Source organism: Pinus tabuliformis, chromosome 9 (assembly GCF_031772625.1).
Source record: "Pinus tabuliformis cultivar Carrire ecotype Pingquan chromosome 9, CPIR1, whole genome shotgun sequence".
NCBI classification, from domain to species: Eukaryota; Viridiplantae; Streptophyta; class Pinopsida; order Pinales; family Pinaceae; genus Pinus; species Pinus tabuliformis.
This window is the reverse complement of record NC_142307.1, coordinates 404,361,872-404,378,653: the sequence shown is the minus strand read 5'-3', so window position 1 is coordinate 404,378,653 and position 16,782 is coordinate 404,361,872. Positions and strand designations below refer to the sequence as shown.

At 35.4% G+C, this 16,782-nt stretch overlaps 1 pseudogene; it reads left to right on the top strand.

Moving 5' to 3' along the window:
* The first annotated feature begins 13,498 nt into the window (after nucleotides 1-13,498).
* On the top strand, nucleotides 13,499-15,144 carry LOC149148857 (uncharacterized; annotated as a pseudogene).
* Nucleotides 15,145-16,782: the final 1,638 nt, after the last annotated feature.

The window sequence follows — 16,782 nt, the reverse complement described above, 5'->3', positions numbered from 1 at the left end:
TTGACTGTTATTTCCGATTGCCGATGGCGATAGCTTTATCGCATCAGAGAAATTAAGGGGTGGGCTCTATTTCATTTTGTTGTGCCATTTGACTTCCCCGATATCCGATTGTGATTGCCTTTTCGGATCGGAGAGAATAGATGTGTCTTTGTGCGTGCTTCCTTTGTTGTTGCGATATGCGATCTTCCGATCGCTTTATCGTAATAACAAAGAATTTTATAATTTTTTAAAGACCCACTTTATTTCTATTCAAAAGGCTTTCAAAATATTTCATTTTACCTTAAGTCTTTTGATAAGGGTTTTTCTTATGATGGGTTAATACCAATTTATTCACATGTCTAAGTTTATTTTAAAAGGGACCCATTTCATATTCTGATTTTATATAAAAATTATATGAAATGGGGGGGTTGTTGTACAACACAACAATTGGAAATTCACTAGGAGAAACAGTTAACTCTGAGAAATTAATTAAAATACTTAAACTTTCTTAGTCCAGAAAGCTTAGATGATAGGGAAAATCTAATATAACTAAATAATCATAGATTCTGAAAGTAATGTTAACTATTTTTGCTATTTCCTCCTCTTGTTAAAATTAAATACATTCTAAGTTTTAAGTAAACCTTAATTGGTTGGTAATGATAAAACAAAAGACTCTTCCAACTTAGCCTTTATAATGACTCCTTTTTCATAGGTAGAGCCTCTGCTGCCAACAAACATTTATAGTCTCAATAGGGTTACCATTTGACCATTCATTATTCCATCCATTTCAGAGTATAATTAAAAAGAATGAATCCAAAAGATATGTTTCCATATTTTTGTATCATTTTTTTCCTTTTTTCCTTATTTTGTAAGATAAAAAGCCATTGTACTGGTTTGGTGGCCAGCTGTTGACAATGCCATTCACTGGTTGTAGTTTAATTGAACAAGCTAGCTCATGATGAGACCCCTTGTCTTATAATTATAAGCCATTACCCTGTTTTGGTTTGCAGTGTTGGTAATGTCAGTTGAACTATTCCCCTATGATCATGGTAAATAGGCTTGTAATAAGACCTCTTATCTTTTATATCAAGTATATTTTAGAATTACACTCTGAGTAATTATAAACTTTGATGGATGGGATGAACAATTTTCTCCTTAAGAGAATATGGATGACAGGGTGAGAGTGGAAGATGCTAAGATTGAATCAGTTTCTGTTTTGTATTGATAACCATTTTCAGGCTTTTTAAAACATTAAAATGATTTACAGTAGTTCTAAGTTTAGAGAAGATTTCACAAAAATAAAATGGGGTTTTCAGAATCTAATTATACCTAATTTCTTAGAATTTTCTTTTTCCTTTAAAGCTTCCATTTCTTAAAAGTAAATATCAAAACTATTTTCTTTTGAGTAACTTTTTCAATATAGCAAAAACCAATGGGAGGATTTTTACAACTTTATTTTCTTAAGATTTAAACAAAATAAGTTATGCACACAAATTCTGCTAAAAATTGAATATTTACAAAAGGAGAAGGGGTTACCTCCTCAATTGAAGAATTTTTTCAAGATAAGGCTTTTAACAGGAAGAGAATCTCTCTTTCCTGATAGATCTTGCAATATGAATGTAGAAGGGCCTATCTTCTCACTGATTTGAAATGGTCCAAGCCACATTTTCTGAAACTTAGTATATTTTCCTTTATCCTCATGGGCTTTGTCCCACTTCAAAACTAGATCACCAACTTGTAAATGTTTTGGGCCGGATGAAGTTGTATCAAAAGATGACTTAATAATCTGCTGGTTCTTTGCATGTATAGCTCGGGCCTTTTCCCTTTCTTCTTCTAGTTTCAAGATTTGATCATGTCTTAGTTGAATAGAAGATGAGGGACTTTCTTCAATAAACTGCACTAAAGCTAGTGATGGAAGTACTAGATTTGCTGGTATGACAGCTTCCTTTCCATATACTAGATTAAATGGAGAAGTGCCTATGGAGGCCTTCTGTGTTATTCGGTCAGCCCATAGTGCAAATATCAAATATTTATGCCAGTTTTTATGATTCTGCTCAATAGTTCTCTTAATGATTTTGATAAGATTTTTATTGGTGGATTCTGCTAAACCATTACCCTGAGGGTAGTAGTTTGCAAAATACTTCAATTTAAATCCCCTTTTGATAGCAAACTCAAATATAGAATTTCCAGAGAAATAAGATGCATTATCAAAAATAAGAGCGTTTGGGACACCAAACCTGGTAATAATGAACTGATCTATGAATTCAATGATTTCTTCAAAGTTTGTTGTCTTCAAAGGAATTGCTTCAACCCACATAGTAAAGTAATCGATAGCTATAAGGATATACCTATGTTGTTTGGATGAATGTGGAGTGATTTCCCCAATGATGTCTAATCCCCATTGTTCAAAAGGCTATTCAATGTTAATTGGTTGCAAAGGGAAAGCTGGCTTCCTTTGTCTTCCACTGGTGGTTTGAAAACTTTGGCATTTCCTTACATATTCATGAGTATCTCTGAATAGGGTGGGCCAATAATATCCAGCATGAATGATTTTTTGAGCTGTTGTATCAGCTCCAAATTGTCCTCCTGCTGGTTCGTCATGTAGCTTCTGTAAAACCTTTTGCGCTTCAAGTTTTTCTAAGCATCTTAATAAGATTGAATCATAATTTCGTCTAAATAATAAATCATCTACAATTATGAAGTTTTTGGCTTTCAATATTATGGCACATTTGTTTTTATAGGAAAGATTAGAAGGAGTATATCCATTTTTCAAATAGAAAATCAGATCTACATATTGAGATTCTAGATTAGTGATACTTATCTGATTGATTTCTTCAGTATCTTTTGTACCTTCAGGTTCCTGAATAATGGATGCTTCTGCTAGCAACCTATAAAAACCTTGGCCTTTGACAATCTTTGCTGGTTTGATTTCCAAGTCATATTCTTGTAATGTTGTGACCCAATTTGCTCTCTTTTCCCCTAATTCCCTTTGAACTAGTAATTGTCTTACTGCCGAAAAAGGGACTATAACTTTTGTATGAGCTTTTAAGAGAAAGGGTTTGTAGTGTTTAATGGCTTTGTACACAGCAAAGGCTTGTTTTTCAACTTCTGAGTAATTAAGTTCAGCACCTTGAAGATTTGAGCTATAAAATGAGATTGGTGCTTCCAAGTTTTGATCGTTAATTTGTGTCAGCACTGCTGCATAAGATGAATCAGATGCAAGGGTATATAGCATGAAATGATTTGAAAAATTAGGAGTGCTTAAAGCAGGGGCATTTATGATTGATTGTTTGATGGAATCAAATGCCTCTTTCTCTGCAGGCCCCCATTTAAACACCGAATTTTTCTTGATCATAGTTTGCAATGGCAAAACAATCTGGGAAAAATCTAGGACAAATCTTTTTACAAAGTTCATTTGACCTAAAAATGATTGCATGGATTTTTTATTATGAGGGAATGGAATATCATAAATTTCTTTGATTCTATTTGGATCAATATAAATACCATCCTTTGAAACAATGAAGCCTAAGAGCTTTCCTTGATTAAGGGCAAAAAATGACTTCTTTGGATTGAGTGAGATACCATACCTTTTGCAGCGTTCAAAGATTTGTTTTAAATCATGTAAATGATTTGATCTTTTCTTGGAAAATAGAGTAATATCATCTAAATAGACAACTACTAATTTATTGATCAATCCTTTGAATGCTATGTCCATTGCTCTTTGGAATGTAGCTCCAGCATTGATAAGTCCAAAAGGCATTTTTTCGTAGGCATAAGTTCCCCACTTGGTTCTAAAGGTAGTCTTAAGTCTGTCATCAGGATGGACCAAAATTTGGTTATATCCTAAAAAACCATCTAAAAATGACATTAACTCAGAACCAGCTACTGAATGGAGTGTCTACTCCATGGTAGGTAAAGGGAAGTTATCCTTTTGGCTTGCTTTGTTAAGATTTCTGAAATCGATACAAATTCTGATATCGCCATTTTTCTTCCTTACTGGCACCATATTGGACACCCAGTTTGAATGTCTAACAAGAAAAATTATCTTAGCTTTCAAGAGTTTGTTTAATTCAGCTTTTATTTGACTCTCTAAGTTAGGATGAATCTTCCTTAACTTCTGTTGTACTGGTTTTTGTTCAGAAAGCATTGGAATAATATGTTGAATGATCGATGTATCATATGTTTTCAAATCATCATATTTCCAAGCGAAGACATTTTTATACTTACACAATAATATAATGAATGAAATTATTTCTTCTGAAGAAAGTCCTAATCCCAAACTGATGTTTTGAGGATTATCCTCAGTACCTAGGTTTATCAATTCAAATCTCAAAGTAGAACTCTGGAGTTTTGAATTAGTCACCTATTTAAACCTGTCCTTGATGTCATAAAGATCTTCAAGCTTGACCACTGGTTTAGGTATTGAGTTTTCTTCTTGTTTTTCCTTCATTTGAAGGTCATGATCACTTTCATCAATGATTTGATCATCTTAGGTCTTGTCAGAAGTTAAGAAATTTAAAATGTCTTCATCATGATTGAATACTCTCCAATTAGTGACATTATCAGGAATTGATGATCTAAAAATTAACTCTACTGAGAATCTGTCTGGGTTGTAATCTTCAGATGGAAGGAGCTTGGAAGCAAAATTAGCTAGTAGATCTGCTACTATATTCTGGGATCTAGGGATGGGAGAAATATTGAATGCTAAAAATTAAGATATAAGGTCCTGCACCAAATACTGATAGTGTTTGAGGTGACTAGAAAGGCAATGAATTGTATTTCTAACTTGTTTTATAACAATTTTTGAATCACCAAACACTTTTAGATATTGGACTTTAAGACCAATTTCTTTGTAGAGTCCTTGAATTAAGGCCTCATATTCAGCTGTATTGTTTGTGCATTCAAATTCCAACCTACATGATAACATGGTCTTTTCTCCCTCAGGACTAACTAAAATGCATCATACTCCTGCACCTTCACTATACTTAGACCCATCAAAATATAATGACCAAAACAAAGATTTATCTACAATTTTATTTACATTTTCCTCAGCAACATTAACACATCTTGATATATCTGTTTGTGAAAAAATTTCAATTTGAGATGTGAAATTATTAACTGAGAAAGGTGATGGTTGAGCGGTGAAATTGCCAAAGAATGATTCAAATGAGTAATTCCCCAAAATATTGTTATTGAATGCTATTGGTTGATTTTCTTGTTCGAATTCAGTAACAGTATGGGTCATATGTTTCTCCCGATTAATCTTGATCTGATTTGGCTTTCCTTTATAAGGTAGCCACATATGGGACCAATCGGTGGAAATATAACCATGGAGTTTCTCAGACCAGTCTCTACTCAAAAGAAAACCATAGAATTCAGGTATATCAGTGATTAAAATATCAATTCTCTGAACCACTCTTGGATCAGCTGATAACCTAATAGTTACTGAGTTGATTTCTCCTAAAACCTGGACCTTAGTTCTATCCAACTGTACAACATGAATCGCATACTTCTGGGGTTCAATGTTCAGTTTAGAACAAACTGAAACTGGCATTATATTAGAGGAAGCCCCTGAGTCAATCAAACAATTGTGTAGATTTCTATTATAGATCTCGTAAGTTAAGAGAAAAAGAGGAGTATGTGAATTGGATCTATCTCCAATTAAAACAACATCAGTAGCTTCTACTCTACCAGGAGGTGGTTTACCTGACTCATTAGCAGCTTTAGACAATACAACATTGGGAAGAGGAGAAGAAGGTACAACATTTAACTCCTTAAGCAGGAGTTTTTGTTGATGTTTGAGTTTACTAAGCTCAAACATAGTGATATTTGCCTTTGTTTTCTTCATGTCTTCAATAATATTGTAGTCCATAGAATCTGAAACTACTATTGTCTTAGATGTTGGAGGTGGATTTGAAGTTGATGGTTGATTTTGGGACGATATTGCTATAGATTTCTTTGTGGGAACCTTTTCTTTGGTAGTAGTAGTACCTGCATTCCTTTTCTTTTGATTTATTTGAATAGGTTTAGGAGTACCTTTACTCCTGGCAGTTACAGGGAAAGCTTCCTATTCATTTTATGTATCGGAATTAAGAAAAATAAAGTCCCACATCCCATGACATTCTACAATCTCTTCTTCTTCAGGTTCTTCGGATGACAAGACTGTTTCTTCTTCTTCTTCCTCTTCGGGATCAGAGTCTGTGTTGGATATTGCATTTGGTGGTTTTGATTCAGGTTTCTTAAAATTCTTGAATGGCCTTTTTGTTGAAGTCTCAGCTACTTGTGTTTTGATTTCTACCATTTTGTTTAACATAGTCTTGAGAAATTTTTGGAGACCCTCCATATCATATGGGTCTTTAGGGGTTTTCTTCTTTGAATCATCTTTAAAAGAAACTTTTTGGATTTTCTGTCTTCAAGAGCAGCCTTTTTTTCTAAAGCAATAATGTGTTTCTCTACCACAAGCGCCTCTTTCATGTTTTCAGCTAAAGTTGGTTTTGCAGCTCTATCTACAAAAATAGCTATATTTGAAGGTAAAGCTGTTATATACCATTCGCTTCTTATTTGCTCACTTGGTTTAGAGCCACTTGGAATCTTATTCAAGAGTTTATTAAACCACGAATTGAACTCCTTTATAGGTTCTTTGGATTCTATCCTAAGATTCGAGAGATCATTGATTAACGTTGCTAGAGATCTGTCATCACCATACTTAGTCAGGAACTGTTCTTGAAAAATTCTCCAACTTGTAATGGATCCAGAGGGCAAGGAAAAATACCAAGACCCAGCTGATCCTTGTAAAGTATAAGGGAAAAGCCTAACAACAACGTCTTCTTCTGTCACTCCTTTTAAGTTAACTGCCAACATGAAGTTGTTAATATGCTCATCAGCTTGTATTCCTGCATCTGGATTAAATTTCAGTAACCATTTTTCAGGGTGTGCTGGCAACGGATGTAATGGTGCAGGCATCATGACAGCACCAGGATTATTCCATGGATTCTGAGCCATTATATAACCAATACTAGATGATATTGCCGATGAAATTCCAGATGTTTGGGAAGGAGATGATATTGAGGTTTGAGGAGGTTGGGATGTTGAAGTTCCTGATCCTTGTTGAACAACAATGTGTAATGGAGGAGTGGATGGTTGACTTTGCACTGGAGAAGATGAAATGGATGATGATGAGATAGTCTCACTATCATATCCTTCAGTTGTCTTTCTTGCCCTTTTCTTTTTTGGTAAAGGGAACTCAGGAGGTTCAATACCAAGCTTCCCACTCTGAAATCTGGTGAGATGGTGAGGTGGAATGAATTGCGAAGTCTCACTGCCTTGAGATACCTCAGATTTCTGTGGTGATATCGAAAAGCCTTGAAGTTTATGGATAAGAGACTGAACTTCAGGAGACTTAGGAGTTAATCGTTCTGGGGAATGTTGGGGTTGAGCAGTGGTAGTTGACTCCTCTTCTTCTCGTTTGAAGACTGGAGTTCCAGTATGCAAAGGAGAGGTCGGAGGTGAGGTGGAGGGAGATTTACTCTCAGAATGGGTTGTAGATTTGGGTTGGCTCGCCATTCATAGTTCATGCCCTCCTTCTAGCACCAAAAATGTTGATGCCTCGAAAATCACTGCATCAACATCGGAGAAAACCACCCGGTCCGAACCTTAAAGGCAGCTCCTTTTCTGTTTGGTGTGGTGGCTCCGACTGGATATAATGGGACTAGTTTCCCAATGATTGGTAAATAGGATGGATAAGTGGTTGATTTTCTATTATCTAATGATAATGGATGGATGTTTCATTCTAAAGTGCAAAATAATAAACAACTAATCTATCCCGGGAAATTTCCACTTTAGTGTAACTTTTGATGATCTTTATTTATAAATAGGCATATAGATGACTCTATTGACAAACAAAGACATTCATTCATATGATAGTTGCTTTGTTCAAATAGTTGAACAAAGTAATCATTAAAACAATATTACACTATTCTTCATATATCATTGACATAAATATGATTGAAAGTATAACATTCCTTAAACATTCAATAGTGATAAGTATAAGGACTGTTGTTAAAACACATACATATATTCAATGATAGCAAGATTGAATAAATGTTGATTCATATAAAAGAATGGAGCAAAGACACAGATAATAGTACCATATGTAATTCGGATCCCTCCCGATATCAATCGCATTCAGATTCTGTCTTCTAACTTAGAAATACTCTCACAAAAAGCAGTAGTGCATATCCCATCAAAGCATTCTTCATTAAAATTCAGAATATAGGTCCAGTCTTCATAAAAGAAAATATCGAAAGCACAGTAATGTGACTCCCTATCCAAGTTTTATACAAAAATTGAGGACCCTTTCTAAAGACATGAAAGGGTCTATAAATACTATCTAAGCTAACCGATTATGAAATAAAAATGCTATTAGGTGGTATAACCAAATCATAAAGATCTCCTTAAAATAGGCTCTCTTGCAGTCGGTAGATTGGTTCACTATTTCGGTCGATCATCCTTTGGCTTTTGCTGGTAGATAGCAAGCATTGGTTGCAATTCTAGAGGGTGACTCAGACGAGAATGCAGTTGAGCTGAATACGTAGCATCATGAATTTCGGGAATCATGTAACCGATTGCATCGGTTAAACATTTCAGTGCTGCCCTTTGACTATATGGTTTAACTAGGAAGAACCAAAAGGTGTCCCAAGTTAAACTTTTGATGCCTACGATTAGTCGCTCCTTCTTGTCCAATTCTTGTCTGCATGCCTGTTCTAATGTTTTGGTTGATGGTAGTTTACCTAGAGTGCACTGTGAAATCAGATTAGACAGATAAATAGTATCATTAATTAACTCAATCAAATTACCAGTAGCTAATCTACATCTTGAAGTTTCCCTTTTTGCTTTCATTAATTGTGACTGCCATTCTAGGAAAAGAATCTCCTTGTGTGATTCTAGAATTTTAGGCAGATTTGCAGCTTGCCCTTCACTGGTTTCTTGGCAAGCTAGAAAGTTTGTTAAAGTCTCATCGGCCTGTTCCAAATTCTGTCTAGCGTCAACTAATTTGTCAATCATTGATGCAGCAATCTCACAGAGGGGCTTAGCAAGGGAAATATTATGACATAGTAAATTTATCTGTTTAATCAATGCCTTATTAATATGGAGAGCCTCAGACCTGAATTCTGTTAGTTGAGAAAAACTCTTGAATTTCCCTACCTGTTGTGATAGTTGAGCAATTTTCTCATCTTTTGTTTTACTCATTTGTTCATCCATTGTCTTTAGTTTGGCCAATGCTATGGATAATTCCTTTTGTTTTTGTACTGCACTTTAGTCCATCCTCTGTTTCTCCTTGAGCAATTGCTCATTTAGTTGGTTTTTTACTTGCTGCTACACTGCTAACTGCTATTCCAATTGATCTATTCTTTGTTGTTTTTCGGATACCTATGCCTCTAAGGAAACAATTGTCTGATATTTTTCCTTGAGTAAATTTCTCACTTCTGATGCTTTATCCATAGTGGCTACCGAATAAGCCCTGGCATATTGAGAGAGTTTTGTGAGGTCTTCGGAGGGATTGAATTCTTCTTTCCATACCACATTAACCATCTCTATTTGTACAGGTAAAAGGGAAGATTGATCAATCCTTCCCTTTTCCTTTGTATTTTTACTACAACCCTATGCTTAGGGCTGTAAAAGAGATCTAAAGGTGGTATTTCTTCTATATGTAAAACAATTTCATCCGATGGATCCTTAGGAATTATCTCTACATATTTGCTAGTGGGTAGGCCACTGGTTCCTTCAATTTGAACCGTACTTGTTGTCTTGTGACTAGTTGTCACTTCAGGCATACTAAAACCCTGTGAATTTTCAGGATTGCTTATAATGGAATCCAACTATTGTCATTCTTTAAGGAGCTTGGAATCAATCTGAGTATCTATATTCATGTGTTCACTGCCTTTTTCCTGTTCTTTCTGTTCTGGCTCTTTCCCTTTTTTAGGAATTTTTTCCACAGCAGGAGGTTTGTCAATAGTTTGTTGTTCAGGCTCACTTGACTGGATTGCTGGGGTAGTGGCTAATAAGTCTAGAGGTAGAGTTTGCAACCTCTTTTCTCTAAGCCTATTAAACACTTCCAGCCCTTCATCTTTATACCTGATCCTGGTCAATGCTTTTACCTGAAATAATGATTCTGTTGAGGAAAACAGGTCATAAAATTCATCCTTTTCATGATCAAATTTTATAAGTTTTGGCTTGTTCAAGAACATTATAGGCGACTTTTCTTGGATCATATTGTTGATTGGGAATTGTTGCAAGATTGAGCATTTGTATTTTTTCCGTTTCCTTTTCTGCATGTTTGTAATCATGGAGAGTGTAAACACCGCATCTCAAAGGAAATGAAGGCCATACCTACTTCTTAGAATTTCTAAGGGTTTTGGATGTCCCTTCTGTTGTTATCTGATAGGCCAATTCCCAGGCTAACAACTTATTAGGAACATATAAGGGAAGAACATGGGGTTTTGTAAGGCTACCAAAAAGCCTTATATAGGTGAATTTGTCTTCTCTGAACCAATTTGCTACAGCAATTAAGTCAATCTCTGCTTCCTCAGAAATCCTGGGGGTGGGTTTATCAAAAATAGCATAGTAGATAGGCAGCATAAAACCATTACAGATTTGGTACAAATGATATTTGTAGTGAGCTTTCCATAACATCTGATGATAAATGTGGATTGAATTAGGGTCCTGGGGAGTCCATCTCCGTCCGAGTATCGGATATTCAGAGTTAAAACAGAGAGTATCCATAATATAAGTACTATAATAAAAAGGGGGAATGGTCCTAGTAGTTTTGCGTGAATTTGATCTAAATTCAAGAATTTTTGTGGCTAATTTGTCAGACAATATGTTTGCCCAATCCATCACATAACTATTGAATGCTGCTTCTGTTAAAGGGACCATTTCAATAGTGAATTTAGCATAGTCATGTAACCCCCACATTCTACACATCATAGCCCCGACATAATAGTAAGGAGAAGACAATGATTCTACAGAGTACTTACCTAATGATTCGTGTTTGTGCGTCTCAAGATTCTGTCTCCACTGCTTAATCAGGTCTGATTCTGTCTTGTTTTATTTTACAAAATTTTCAAGGAAGGCTTTGTTGTACCTCTTTTCAGGTTCAGGCAAATGATACATTTTCCTTAAATCATCAGGCTGAAATGAGCCAAAAATCCTCCCGTCAATTGTGCAAAATGTTCTGTTTGAAACTGGAATTTCCTCTACCACCCATCTCACTACGTCAGTGTATGGAAGAATCTTTTCTCGTGCTGCTATTCTGTGCAAATATGAACAAGCTAAATCTTTGAGGAATGCTTCCGATTTTCTAGTTGAGTCAGTTGTGGCTTCTTCTGATATTTCTTCAAGCTCCTCTACTTCAATTAAATTGTAAATGCTCTCCCAACTAGTATTTCCAAGGCTGAGGCACGTAGTGTCTGAAATTAACCCTTTTTTTCTTGGCCCTGGATCCTTGGCTGGCTGCACTGTTGCTGTAGGAGTCGTTGCTGCTGCAAATTTCTTTGATCTCTTTCCCATTTGTTTCAAATTTCTTATTTCGGCTGATTTCTACACAAGCGATGAGAAAAACGTGATACAGAGAAATGTTGCTATAGATTAATATGAAAGAATTACGTCGATCAGTAGGTGATAATGGATTATAGTGAAATTGCCGCGGATAAAATCTACAGAAAAAATCTTCCCTTAACTGCTTCATTGATTAGCCGTTTAACCTGTCAATCATGGTAAAGGAGGTTTTAAATGCCCATCACGTCGTTTATATTCCCAATGATTCATTGAAGCGTGGCTTAGATTTCTTTAATGGATAATCAGAGGTAAATCGCAAATCGGCGATCGGTAATGTGAAAGGAAAGGCTTTAATGCTTTGTTTTAAACATTTTTGATCACCGAAAGGTGATATGATGCATGCAAACTTTTTAAATATACTCTCGAGATATGTGCCTTATTAATGCATCGCAGTTGGGGAATGGATTCAGGCTTTATTACCATGTCATTGTGATTTCGCCGATCGCCGATTGCGATATGCCTTATCGCATCGGAGGATTCGAGTATGCCTTTTAATCATGTGTTGACTGTTATTGCCGATTGTCGATGGCGATAGCTTTATCGCATCGGAGAAATTAAGGGGTGGGCTCTATTTCATTGTGTTGTGCCATTTGACTTCCCCGATATCCGATTGCGATTTCCTTTTCGGATCAGAGAGAATAGATGTGTCTATGTGCGTGCTTCCTTTGTTGTTGTGATATGCGATCTTCCGATCGCTTTATCGTAATAACAAAGAGTTTTTTTAATTTTTTAAAAGACCCACTTTATTTCTATTCTAAAGGCTTTCAAAATATTTCATTTTACCTCAAGTCTTTTGATAAGGGTTTTTCTTATGATGGGTTAATACCAATTTATTCACACGTCTAAGTTTAGTTTAAAAGGGACCCATTTCATATTATGATTTTATATAAAAAATATATGAAATGGGGGGGTTGTTGTACAACACAACAGTTCCACAGACATTTCATCCTCTCAAGAGAATAAAAATTACTCTTCCACTGAAGTGGATGATTGGGAGAAAGATTTTGATTAGGTTATTTGGTTTACCATTTTGATTTGGTTATATAGCTTACGAGGAGATGCAAACATTTTGTCTCCCTTTGGTTCTAGTACAGGATCTATAGTTCAAATGTTTCAAGCCTAGCTAATGAGTTTTAGAATTTAAAATTAAGATGTAGTAATGGGATACATTCTTACTCACCATTCTTTTGAGATGGGTTGAGAATTTCGGAAGCAGAACACGGTTTGGTCCATTGAGCCTTATTTCCTTGGTTTACATCGATTTCACAATAATTGTGGAAAGTAAACTTATACACATGGATTCCTATTATGGTAAATGTACCGGTTTTTCAAAGTCGATTCCCTTGATTTAAATTATGGATACAAATATTTTTTCATGCTTAACTACAATATATTATGCTTTCTCAAGTAAAATAAACCTTTATTTTGTGATAAAATTTACTGTCAATAAGATACACTAATAGTTTTACCATTTTAGTATTGAATTTATTAAAATTAAAGTTAATAGGGTAACCATTTCCAGTGTTAGTCCTGAAGTTTAACATTACAACTATGCTTTTGGTTATATACTAGGAACTTACAAACCGGATTCAAATCCATGGATGTGCTTGCATTTTGACATGATTTTTCATCTAGCCTTGGGAAGGAACTCTAATCTCCAACTGTTGCCTACTATAATTTGTGATATTGTTGATGTCCATGTATTAATGGTAAAGATTCTAGGAAAATAATGTTGTTACAGGACTGCACAAGGAACATTGGGAAACTAAGTCTAATATCAAGTTGCCTCCAGAAGATCTTGAACCTTGAGAATTTTGGAATTCTAAATGAGGAGCTTTGAATTCTAAATTGAGGTTCCTATTGTAAATTTTTTCAAGTGATTGTTTCACTCTTGGGTGTTGCAATGGCAAGATTAATTCTTGAGAATTACATGGGAAATACTTCTTCACTGGTCCTAAGAATTATTTGGGAATCTTGCTTCACTGGTATAATAACATTTCAAACACTAAAAATAGCCAACCTATTTCAGTAACCTAACACTGTCTCATGTGTTGACTGATTGTTGCAGAAATACGGGCTTGGGAAGTAGTGCCACAGAGAAGTCAGCATTGAATTCTCACAAGATGCGTCCATTTATCATTGTTGCAAGTTACACAACTTCACCTATCCACTTGATCAAATAAGGGAGCTTCATCCCATCCCCGTCCTCAAATTAAATAATTTTACCTCTTACCCTCACCTTTCACCCTCCAATAATAATAGGAATGGTTGATATTTTTAGCTAAAAAAATAACCTTTTGAAGTACCTCTACATAGAAAATTATATTACCCTGCATTTCTACAAGTTCCCTGGGACCTTTGTAAGGACTTGTCTAAAGCTATCTGTCTCACTTTAGTGGTTAGTAACCTCACTTCCTTTCCCTGGGTCCTCCTTGGTCCTTGGTCAAGCATCTAAAAACCTTCATGGATCAGGGCCTAGTAGAGAATGCTTCCACCCCACCAGGGAATGGAGAAGCCCAGTTCTACAAGCCATTCCTTGTAGTGGCACCATGACCCTACCTAATATGACACCTTCCACCCTTAACCCAACCTCCACCCTTCTCCCACCCTCAAATCCACCCCCACCCTTCCCATTCTAAAAGAGTTCTGCTTATTATTACAATCTTTTTTAGGAGGAAGTTCTAATGGTGAACACTGCCTAATTAGGATGGCTTAAGATAGCAGCATCGCACCAAATCATAAGGAGTAAGTAATAAGAAATATGCAGAAGAAAAATGGGCTAGAAACTCAAATAAGCCCTTTGGTTTTGAACTAATTTTCTGATTATCATTATGTTTATAGAGAAATACAGATTGCTAATTCTTTGAGAGCTCAGATAGAAGTTTAGAGAAGACTCCATGACTAGCTAGAGGTATGACAATTTTTTTCTGAAATTATGCAAATCGACGAACATAATATCTCTCCCCTATTTTAGTTACCTGATGACTGAATGGAATCTATCTCTTGTAAATGTCAATGTAGGTTCAAAGGCGCTTGCAGTTGAGAATAGAGGTGCAGGGTAAATATTTGTAGACCATATTAGAGAAAGCACAAAAGACATTGGCATCAAAAGCATCAACATCAGCATGCCTTGAAGCCACAAGAGCCAAGCTTGCAGATTTGGCCTCCAAGCTTCCTACAAATAGCATGAAGCCAAATTACTCTCTAGTGAAAGTGACTCCATTGATGGACATTCATAGACAAGATCATGGGGACCTAGAGGTCAAGCCCCACCTTAGAGATCATTGCTCTCAAAATCAGTTTGTAGGCCACAGCATGGAGCAGAGTCTGAACGAATCTGAGAGTCCAATTGAGAAGAAAAGGTGGAGAAAAATTTTCCATGAGAGCAATGGAGAGAATTCCCCTACCAAGCTGCGAGAATTGGGCATTTATGCCTCTGCCTATAAAACAAAAGAAGAACACGAAGAAGTGGAAGAGCTCATGAAGCCCACTACTGTTAAAATGCCTGCTGTAACAATTGTCGGAAGGTGGCAGAAGGATTGGATTTGAACAAGAAAGGGAGGGATTGGTACATGTTAGATGCAACCTTCATAGAACACTTACACCAAAAGAAAAAGTTAATATTGAGTCCATGTTACACTATTTAGCAACCAATCTCCAGGCTAATACATCATTAAGTCAAACAAATTTATATCTTTTTGTATATGGATTGATTGAGGATGGTATGGAGGAACAAAATATGGGTAGGAACACTGCTTTGTTTATTAAATCTAGCCTAACATCTTTAAGATCATTGGACTCATATAAAAATTCATTGAAGGGACCTACTGATGATAAGCTAGATACACCCAATAGGTATCTAATTTTAGTGTTTTCACTGAGACTTATTGAGAACCATATGAAAAAACTAAAAGTAGCTAAGAGTGATTAATATTTAATAGCGATGTTAGACCCTTTTATACAACTATTAGGGCATTGTCTCAAATCTAAGTATGAAGGAGTTATATCACATTTTATGAAATGTTTGGTTTGACTATTGAGACTTCCCCTTCCATCTATTGATATTCACAGTAGCAATATTACCTCCTTAGTTTTTAAATGGTCCTAACATCAGGAAAGAGTGACAATCCCTTAATGCAGTCTTCTATTGATTTACTTGTTATGATTTTGAGACATGAAAATACAACCATCTCAAATGATCCATTAAATATGCTTCTCCAACGTCCACTCTTTATAAATTTAGAGAGTATCTCAACTATCATTGCACTATCACTTTTGAAAGAAATTGTTAGGTGGAAACTGTTGGTTCCATATCTGTATGATTTAGTCACTAGATTGGTATGTTTGATGGTAACTAGTTCAGCTCTTATGATTCTCCAATGATGTAGTCAAGTTATTTTATAGTTTCTTCTTGAATACCCTCTTGGTGCCAAGCAACTGCAACAACCCTTGGATTTCTTAGTGATTCACCATTTTGTACTAGTGATTCACCATGATTTTACAAGATAATATAATCTGGTGAGAGATTCACCAATATCTATATCTATATCTATATCTATATCTATATCTATATATATATATATATATATATATATATATATATATATATATATAGATATATATATATATATATATATATATATATATATATATATATATATAGATATATATATATATATATATATATATATATTATTAATAAAATAGCCTTCCATTTTTCCTATGTATCATGGGGATTCGCCTGTTTATTATTATATATAAATCTAGGGAGGCTCTTAAAACTTTCCTTCATAAGAAGTCCTAACTCGACCTCAGATTGTTTGGAGTAGTAGTCCCAACAGTTGGTGATAATGTAGTACCTTGACCATGGTAGCGCGCAAAGATAAGTATGATGACTTTGGTCAGAAGCAAGTGTCTGACCTTACAGCAAGTCAAGTGAGATGCATGGGGTTTCTAACACACAGAGGGGAAAAGGATTTGTGTCCCTTAGAAGCATGTAATAGTACGCAGCTTGAAAGGAACACATGAGTGGAAATACATCACAAGCTGGATGCGGAATAGTCCACAAACCAAAGTGACGAGTTAATCCAGCAACACACCTTCAACCAGATTCATACAATTGCAAACAAAATGGTGCATAAGAAAATGCGTAAGTTAAACACATATATTGCTAAAGAAACTAGAATA